Below are 10,707 nucleotides of genomic sequence, written 5' to 3' on the forward strand. Positions count from 1 at the left end.
GTCAGTCTGATTTTGTCCCACTTTGATCCAATATTAGAAGTTGAAAACACGTTGCAAACCCGGCTTTCAACGTCTTTTCAATTATCTTAAAATTACAGCTTTTCCCCTTTCACTTTTCAATCAAATGTATGACATCGTTTGGACCTAATAATGTTTTCCTTAAAATGTCTTTTCAACCAATTTTTTGCTTGGTGGGTGAATTTCCAGCGCCTCAGTCGTCCAAAAGTAAGTGACAGAAAATGTGTGCTGAGCACTGCTTCTTGTTTCTTTCCTTACGCAGGCTGGGATATGATGTGAGCTGTAATCCATCGCACAATAATAGGTGATAGCAGACAATAAGCTGTGACATTCAGCTCCTTAATAGGCTTATGGAAACAGACCGTAGCATAGAATATCAGAATCGAAACAAAGGTGGAATCCACTCTTATGCTAATAGTATTAATCCATTTCAGTAGCCTGATGCCCCCCCCAGTCCCTCAGCAGGGCCATCAATCAACAACGGCATTTGTTCGGACACCACAGGATCCCCTTAAACCCTTCACACTTCTACAGACTCCTGAAAGCAGCCCACTGAAACCGGAGGATCTCAGCTTTGCCTTTGTTCACCATTGTGCTTGCACTTCTCATGCTCCCTATAAATTACACATCTGGAACCACTGGTGAAGGTATGCTAAATGAGTTGTAAAAGAAAATACCCGCCCTTTTCTAGAAAGAAACCAACAGCAAATGCAGAGTAGTAAACAGTACCAAAAGAGTTGCGCTACATTCTTAAGGAAACAGTAATGTAATTTAATACCAACCCTGATGCCCATGACCCCTTTTTTTGGCCCCGGCCTTCCCCCCGTCATCGTATTTCCTCCTAGTTCTCCTGTTTCTTTTAAATGAGCCCTTTATCAAGATGCTGCTCAAACAGCAGGGTGTTTAGGTGGGCAATTGGCTCCTGGCTGTGATTTAAGATGAGCTCAGCTAAAATCCTTAAGAAAAAAAGCACCGATGTGCCTATTCCAGTCAAACTTGTAACACATTAGATGGTTAGTTAACCATTTCTGCTTTGTAAGTTCTTTTGAATAATTTCTCTTTGTTAGTATTAAAAATCATAATGGTAATTTTTTATTTGATCTTTTTTTTCCCAGATTTTTACTTTTTCTGTTTGTTTCTTTTGCACTGATAACTGACTTACCTGTAGCATTAAGACATCACATAAAGAAAGCTTCTGTGACTAAATCAATTAGGGCAAGATCACGAAAATCAAAAAATCATGTCTTGGTCTATATAAAAATGTATATAAAAATTTAATTAATTAAATTTAAATAAATAAATAAAAATGTATTCATATGTTCCCTAAAGGGTTACAAAGACTTTTCCAGGGTTTTTAAGTCCAACGAACTACAGCAAGAGATATTAACCCCCAAATAGAGCCAACATTTAGACAGACAGACAGACAGACAGACAGACAGACAGACAGACAGACAGACAGACAGACAGACAGACAGACATTTTGGTCATAAAAAGGCGTTATGAGTGGCGGCAAAAAAAACACAGCGTTCCAAGAAAAACACTTGCTAACAATTGTAAAATTTGGTGGAGAATCCATCATGCTTTGGGACTGCGTTGCCAATGCTGGCACTGGGAATCTTGTTAAAGTTGAGGGTCGCATGGATTCCATTCAAAATCAGCCGATTCTTGAGACTAATGTTCAAGAATCAGTTACGAAGTTAAAGTTATGCCAGAGATTAATATTTTAGCAAGACAATGATCCAAAACACTGCTCAAAATCTACTCAGGCATTCATCTAACTTAACTGAACTGGAATAATTTTGCAAAGAACTGTCAAAAATCCCTTCATCCAGGATACAGGAACTCATTAAAAGCTACAGGAAGCTACTAAAGGCTGTTGTTTTTTGCAAAAGGAGGATCTACTAAACATTAATGTCTCTTTTTTGCTGAGGTGCCCATATTATTGCACCTGTCAAATCTTGTTTTAATGCATATTGCACCTTTTCTGTTAGTCCATAAACCTCAATTCAATACTGAGATATTACTGTGTCCATTGTTTATTAGATATATCAAACTGAAATAGCTTTTGCAAACACCCAAATATTTAGGAATAAAAATAATAAAGATTAATAGGGGAGTCCAAACTTTTTCATATGACTGTAGATACATAGACAGACAGACAGACAGGCTTGACCTTAAAGGTCATTCATAATGAAAATGTTCCAAGTAATTAAATACAATTAATTTAAAAAGGTTTGCCCTTAATACCTCCACAAAACAGCATAAACGTTGTAGCTCTTTTGCTGCCAAATCCTTAAGCTGAAAAAGAAACGTTTTTGAAGCAAGAATCACTTAAATATACTTATTATAAAAGAATTCCAATGAGCACTTAGGTGTTACATAAGGTGAACCACTGAAGATATATAGCATTCAGCTATTCAGTAGCGAGTGGGTGAATACAGGTTTAACAGCACTTTGCATTTTATTATTCTTACTTTCCCATAAGATAAAAATCTTGGTCAGACTTGGAGAGCTCTGACAAGAAGATTGCAATCCAGACCCCAATATGGCTAGAAAAGCAAGAAGCTAGCGTGAATTATTGGCACAAGCAGGAGCTTGCTGTACTTATTTTATAAAAAAAAATAAAGGCAGATGGAGAGTAGGAAGTCACCTCTGAAGACCTGATAAAAACAGGGATTATACCAATATCTGACCTTAGTAGCATTTTTTTTTCTGAATGCTTAAACCCTAAAAGTGATTTATATAGCACAATATCTAAAACTATTAATACTTATTGCAAAGCCATTCACTAAGTTTGCAAAGCTAAAAGCAAAAACATTGCTTTGCACAACACTCTTTTTGAGGAACTGTAAACACAAGCAACTGCTTCACCCTCAATTTCCAAATGATCAACGTATTCCTAGAAAAACTATATACATATAAGGCTATTACAGCGTTTTCTGATTGCACAATTTTTGTAACTAATGGCTATTATTGAAAAAATCTACACACAAATAAGTAAACTTTTTTTTTTTTTTCAGAATCAGCAAAACATTGTAGTAACTCTTAAAACCTTTGTAAAAATTATGTTATTTTTTTTTTATCAAGCAGTTAACACAAGACACACAAGAAACCATAAGAAATCAATGTGTATACAACACACACAGGGATCACAAAATTCACAAATTCTTTGTTCACCCCCTCTGCATATTCAGGCCTGACATGACGCCTGGTCAATATCCCGAAATGCGTCCTCCATTGCCTTTAAAAGGGCTGTTGGTTGATGGGGATTACAGTTATAGATCCTCCAGCGCCAGGCAGAGAGACTCTTCAATCTGATTCAAGAATGGAGAGTATGGTGGGAGGTTAAGGGGGCTGAAGGATGGGTTGATCTGTAAACCGGTTGCTGACCAAAGCAGTCCTATGGAGACTAACATTGCAACATTGCACCAACATTGGTCTCCTCTTCCTCCCTCTTCTTCACCTCCACATCCTCTTCCTTGTACTCCTCTAAAGGGCTGGTCATACTCCCTGCAGCAGTGTGTCGCAGTGAGCTTGACGCAGACATTTTCATTTTATTCTCAATTTTGAAGCGTGGTTTGCGCTATACCCTGTGAATCTAGAAACGGCCGAGGCAGTGAAGAAGTGGGGGCAAGTTTGTCCGACAATGGAGGGACATGAGGGCAAAAAAATAGCTGGGATCCAGGTGGAAAAAAGGTCCCAGCGACTAGTTGTTTCGAAGTATAAATCAGCCTTAAGTCTTAAGGGCAGATTATACTTCTGCATCCGCACACATCAAATGTCGCGAACCAGTTTTGCTGGTATGCTTCTGCAAAAGCGCAAGGGGGAGCCTATTAGAGAACTTGCAAGAACTTCGGCGGATCGCACCGAATCGAGAAGCACCACCGAACACACAGGAAAAGCATACCAAGGATCAATCACAGCTGCTTTTTGTCTGTGCACTTCCGCTTGAGGTCTGCGCGGGTTTGCGACCGTCTGAGTTATACTTTGAAACCAGGTCATCTGCGTAGGTGTCGCAGTGAACAAAAAGACATCTCCGCCCCCTCCACAGACACTCTGCTGCACCTCCCCAAATTGTAGGTGAACGCAGACAGTGCTGCAAACAGGAGGCCGGCTTCTTTTGTTTGTTTTGAAATTGCGGAAAACAACTCGTGAAGATGGACCAGCTAGAACAGCGAGGTGCGCAAGAATGCTGGGAGCCTTTTTCCACCTGAATCCTTGTTATTTTTCACCCTCATGTCCCACCGTTGTCGGAAAAACTCGCCCCCACTTTCTCACCGCCTCAGCAGTATCTAGACCCACAGCATATAGCGCAGACAACTCTTCAAAATTGAGCATAAATCAAGAATGTCTGCATCAAGCTCACTGCGACAAACTGCTGCTGACGCTTAGTCAGGATTTTTTTGAGGTGCCCGACAACGGAGACACGTTTGACGGTTGCAGAGGCTATGCGTCAAAAGCATAAATTGGCCTTAACTCTTTTTGCTCCACCCATTGTACTCCACACTGACAGCTCGCCTGTGGCTTATTTATTGTGCTTGGACTGATTGCAATGTGAACTTATGATATAAAAAAAGGTTTAAACTTGTGACAATGTGCCAGGCAGTTGGCAAAATAGTGTAAATAATAGCCATATATGTGTATAGTTTGCTAGGAGTGTAATGATTATTTGGAAATTGAGTGTAAAGCAATGAGTTGTGTTCAAAGTTTTGCAAAAAGAGTGGATTGTACCTACAGTTTTTGAAAAGTGTGTTACAAAATTGCAAACTGAGTGCAAAGCAGTGTTTGTCCTTTTAGTTTTGCAAACTCAGTGTACGGTTTTGGTACAAGCATAAATAGTTTTGGAAATTGTGCTATAAAAACATAGTTAGGGTTTAAGAATGCAGAAAAAAATTGATATGCAGTGCACGCAGCACATTTGGAAATAGACTTCAAAGATATGTTCATAGCAAGTTAAGAGAGAGCAAATACACTTTGAAATTAAACTTCCAGGTCTGATGTCTTATAGGCTATGATGGTGAAGTCGGTTTCAGAATGTATGTTCATGCTCCAAGAATTAAAAAATGTAATTCTTCTGTTTAAGCAGTTTAAAAATAATCTCAACACACCAAGACTATTTTTACAGAAACCGAGAGTTTTAATTTGATTTTAGAGATGCAGCTGTTGGTTTAGCTTAATGCAGCCTCGGTGGAATAGCCATTTCTTCTTATTAAAACAAGGCTTTTTCTGTGAATGCTACAAATAAACAGCCAGAAAGTAACAGCATTGGGGTTTCGTCAGATAATTAATGGAGCTGACAGAGACTCAACAGACGTCATGCAGCTCCGCCAACCAAAATAAGCCCACTGACAGTTAAAGGTGCAGTAGGAGATCTATTCTGACGCATTTTTTACCATGTGTTTTAAAGATCTCCCCACAGCCACTTAGCAACTAATGAAATTAAGGTCTGGAAGTGAAACTAAAATAAATTGTACCTGCTATAGTGAGAAATCAAGGAATAAACCCAACTAATCACAAAAGACGGTCCATTGTACAGCAATGGTTCCATGACATGTCAATCATGGTGTCCCTCCCCCCTGTGCACGTACCGTTACATATGAACTAATCGACCCGCCAATGCTTGTGCACGACGCCATGGCTGGAAACTAGCCATTGTTATGCAACGTTTACACCTAAAGCAGCAAGAGCAGCAAAAACGAGTGTGCTGCTTAATTTTTGATGCCTGTAGAAGTTTCGTTCTGATGCGCGGCTGAAGCATCTCTGCTGCTCTGGCTGCGCTGTGGAAAAAGTGAGTCTGTTGCGCGTCGGGCGAAGCTACCCTATCCTTTCTTTGCCTGTAACAATGGCAGCCATATTTGCTCTGATCAGTGGGTAAAGTAGTTTGAAAATATATTGAAGTGAGAAAGTTCACCTGAAAACATCTTCAATGCAGTCAGTTCATCCAGATTACCATCCTGCCTTTAAAAATAATTTCTGTCAGAGCCGCTCAGACCCCCGTACACTGGCGGTGCGCTGTCGCTAGGAATCCCTTTCATCAGCAACCTCTGGCCCAATCGCCCTTTTTCATTTTACATAATCCAAAACTGCAGGCAACAGGATAATAAAAGCAAAAAATGTTTTGCCTGCAGATTTCTGCATTTTAAGTTAAATTAGGCGTTAATAAACTGTTTCAGAGGAGTGATCATAGTGTACTGCATCATCAGTGCTGCCTGTCTCCCTGCCAGCTCCGAGATCAGCGATGCGCTGCTTCAGCTGCTCAGATGCGCTGTTCCTGCTGCTCTAGACACACTGCAGACAGCATGCGCGTTCGTGTTTTGAAGGCGTGGTTTCAGGTAGTGGCCTGAAGGGAGAGGCATGGTTGTGTATGTTCAAAAATATAGCTTGCTGGAACCATTTTTCCAAGATCTCCTAAAGCACCTTTAAGGCCGGGTGACACTATACAATGTTTTAATCTCCGATTTCTTTCCATGTCACACTGACTGCATATAGGCATGTTGTGTATAGTGTTCACACTTAATCCAAATTTGGGTCTGTCTCGACAGAAAATCGCGTAGGACGAGCAATTATGTCAATATTTGCAGATTTGATTTCTGTTAAGGGTTTTCTTACACATTCAATTTATGTTTGGATGGCCTTTTCCCCTTAGTAAATCTAATCATAATTTGAAAACTGCAGTTTTACATTTACATAGATTATATTTGTCTGGTATTGGTTTCAAGTTGTATAACATATATGTTAGAAATAATTTGAAATAATTATTTTTTTTTATATCATCGGGGAAGAATAACGTTATTAGTGATAATGCAGAAAGCAAACAAGACCTCACAGAAAGCTTGGGACATGCAATCAGTTCTCATTTACATGTTGTTAACAAAAACCTAGTCTGCTTAGAGTTTGCCAACACCTCAAGCCTTTATCCAGTAGGGATGAGATGTAAAAAATGCTAACATCCCCAAAAACTTGTATTAAAATGCTATTTTAAAATGTTCCTTTTTGCAGCTCTGAATACATGCCACAAAACCCCAATGGTGTTTGGGAAATTCAGTGAGATTTTAAGTGTGCTCAGTAATTCAAAAGATTTTTCATTTGTTTATATATATATTCATTTTTCTGACTAAAATATTTCAATTTTGTTTGTAGGTACTAAAATGCATGAAAAATAGGTTTATTTTAATAATCCTGCAATTCTAAAGTTTCATATGTTTACCATTAAAAATGTGCTCTAGTTTCTGAACAGGTATGTGAGCATGCTGTTCTTTTATGGTCATAAAGACCAGAAGAAAAGGGGGCTTTGATGCATTTAATGAACAGGAAAAAGTCGTATTTTATTCATATTTGCCTGCCAAGTATAGATCTGAGCTGATCAAAGGAAAACTGGCTGATTCCTATTAGTGGCTGATTGGTGCATGACCATTGTTAACGTTGGTGAACCAGTGGTTAGAGCAGAGCTGCTAATCTGGGTCCCTTTGCCTCACTGGCCCACAGTGGCAGCCCACTGATCTCTAAGGGAAAGGTTTAATGCAGAGGGAAATTCTCATCGGAATATAAGAAAAGTTGCAAAAACTTGGATCAACTGAATTTAAACTCCAGGATGAAAAAAAGTTGCTTTTTCAAGTGTTCTTGAGTAAGGCTGACATTTTTTAAGAAATGAACATTGCTTGTGTTTTATGTGCACCTTATAACACCTTGACTTAATGTAACTACATCGTGCTTGGCTGTGAACCAAATATTACACTGTACTTCTAAATTTGAAACTATTTTACTGAGAAAAAGTCACAGCATTTCCCCAGTATGTATAAAATTGCTGCCATGTGCTTGTTTTTGTACACATGTGGAGCAGAGACAGTTCAGTTCTGTAAGGACCCATGTTGGTAATTTAGGCCTAGGCTTTTTCCTTTGCTTTAAACTTTACTATGCTGGCTTTGCCTTTGCTTCATATGTGATATTAACCAAAGGCTCCAACACTTATAACTATCAGGTTACAATGTTTTTTTGGCCAGAGACCTGCAGAAAAGCTGAAGCTTTGAAATCCTGTCAGCATCAATCCTGCGGGTAGGTTACTGAAGAATAACATAGGTGTGTTCAGTTTAAATACATTTGTAAAAAAAAAAACATGTGCTTTGTTGTTTTTTTTTACTTACATTTTTAAAACAGGGGTGTTTTATCTAATCAGTTTATTCCTTAAGCAGTTTATGAAAAATATGTAGACTTAGGAAGCCCAAAAAAGGGCTTGAGCTCTAAATAAAATGAAAGCAAGCAATATTGTCTATTTTGATGTTAAAACTGCACATTTTCAAAATGTAATAGCTTTATTTGCTTTTCCTTGTTTCTAAGGTCCATAAGTTTTAAAACTTATCAGAGATGGACTATTTGTAACAATCTAAGGAGAGCTTCAGACAGGAAGTCATAAAAGAGCAACTCGCCAGCTGTGGCTGCCATTTATAGGACAAGGGTTTCTTTGTCATAAATTAATAATTGACACGGGATCTCAAAAGAGTCATTGTTAATTTTTGACTTAAGGCACGAGGACAGAGAAAAAGACATGAGCACACTTTGTAACCCGAAATAAATATTATTTTTTATGTAGAAAGAATAACAGAATTGTCTCAGTTTAGTTTGGCTATTCTGTTATAACGAGCTGTTAAGCAGAGTCACAAACATGTGCATGTTTTAATTCAGGATTTATGGAGCTTTGAAAATGGGAGCCATAAATCCCTCAAAGCTCAGTGATTTGCTTTGTAGGAGGAGGTCTGTCTTGCAGTGATTTCATGAGTGCAGAAGATGGAGACTGGGAAGGAGGGAAATTAAAGTTTGGAAGAGGAGGAGGAGGAATGGAGGGAGGATAAGTGGGAGGGGATTTCATTTCAAACTGCAGACAATGTTTACCGTTACCCCTCTGAGCTGAGCAGCCACAGCAAACCCCAAAGTGAATAGGATAAAAGGGGTGGGACATGGGGTGAACTAACAAAGGAAGGCACAGGGCCAATGAAGTCACTCCTCAAAACATAACGTGCAGAAGGGGTGTCCCTATGCAAGCTCTTTTTATGGTCTGGGTTTGCTTTATGTATGTCTTGTGACCTGCAGGAATGCAGCACAGCCCTGTATGTTACCAGACGTCCACACACGTCCACACCCCACTGACACGCAAACACACATTCCCACACACACATATCCCAAACAAACACATATCTTTTAGCAGCTGACATTCTTAACCTTTGCCCCCTCCCTGCATCACATTTCTCTAGCTCTTCAACTTCTCTCACCTTAAACTAAAGTGAGCAAAAAATAAATTATTCTTATAAGATTTTTCTCATCAGTTTATGTTTGCTATACTACATTTGACCAGAAGATGGCCTCAGTAGACTGGTTTGCATTTCTGCCTTGTTGTGACCACGTGTGATAATTAGGGATTCACCTCCTTATTTATTTAGTTACTTTGCATGAATAACCTCTGCATGTATGTAGGCATGATTAATGTATTTATTTAAAGCAGCAGGAGATTGATGTTTGCTGAAAGCTTCAGTAAAGCTTAAGGAAATTAAGGCTTGACTGTGTTGTATTTATAACATCTTAAGTAAGTGTAGTTTCACACTCGGTTATATAAAAAAAAAAGTTGTTTAAAATATGTAAATACAAAAAAGTACTGTATGTAGTTTGTAGGTATCAAAGGATCAGATCCAATTATGTTTTGACTTGTTTATTTAAGTACAAGGTGCAAGCATTTCTCTCTTTATTTAACTTTTTTTTTACATTAATCATTTAACATATACACTCACACTTTGATTTACTATTGCAAATTTGCAGAGTGCACATATAGTAAAATATTTTGATCAGGTTGTTGTACTCAGCAGTGAGAAAACCGAAGATTCAACAGAAAGGAAGCCATGCACCATTATATTACTTGACATCACATCATATATAATGTAATCACATCAGTCATGGGTCAAAGCAGAATGAGATATTATGACACCTGCCATGATTTGAAAAGAGAATGATTCCCAAAGGGTGTTGAAGCTCCATAAACTTGTCTAGTTTCATCCGAACAGAGTCTATCAGCAGGATGTCCTAAAGGTTTTTCAGCTGTCAGTAGAAACTGTCTGCATCCTAATGATCCCCATCTTTCCATGTATGTGTGTGCAATAGAGGTAAGTGAGTGGGAATTGTTGGATACTGAGAGCTGGTTCTCTGACAAGTTAAGAGTGAGAACCTGAAGCCATACTGAAGACCCTTCGACAAACCGTTGACACCCTCTCCAGATCTGACAGGTATAGGGCAGGGAGGGCTGGAGGTTTATATACAGTAACACTCCTTGGCCCCAATATGCGAGGTTTGCCACAGAACACTGAGGGTTGTACATGAATAATGAATTCCTGCTCCCTATGGCAAGTGCTGAGGAGCCCCTATATGCTGCTCACATGCCGTACCAAATATTGTCATAGTATGATGGGGATTTTTTTTTGTAAATGCTTTAGGTCTCTGGATTTTTTTTCAGCTGCTTCATGAGCTCAAGTTGTTCTTGGGGTCAGTCATCCAGTATTTTATAACATGGGAGTGTTAAGATTTCTTTATGTGATTCACCAAATAAAATCTGAGTACTTCAAATACTATCTTTAGTTTTTGAATTGCTAATTAATTATAAAAAATCTCTCTCTCTCTCTCTCTCTCTCTCTCTCTCTCTCTCTCTCTCTC

Source organism: Cyprinodon variegatus, unplaced genomic scaffold (assembly GCF_000732505.1).
Source record: "Cyprinodon variegatus isolate N-32 unplaced genomic scaffold, C_variegatus-1.0 Scaffold802, whole genome shotgun sequence".
NCBI classification, from domain to species: domain Eukaryota; kingdom Metazoa; phylum Chordata; class Actinopteri; order Cyprinodontiformes; family Cyprinodontidae; genus Cyprinodon; species Cyprinodon variegatus.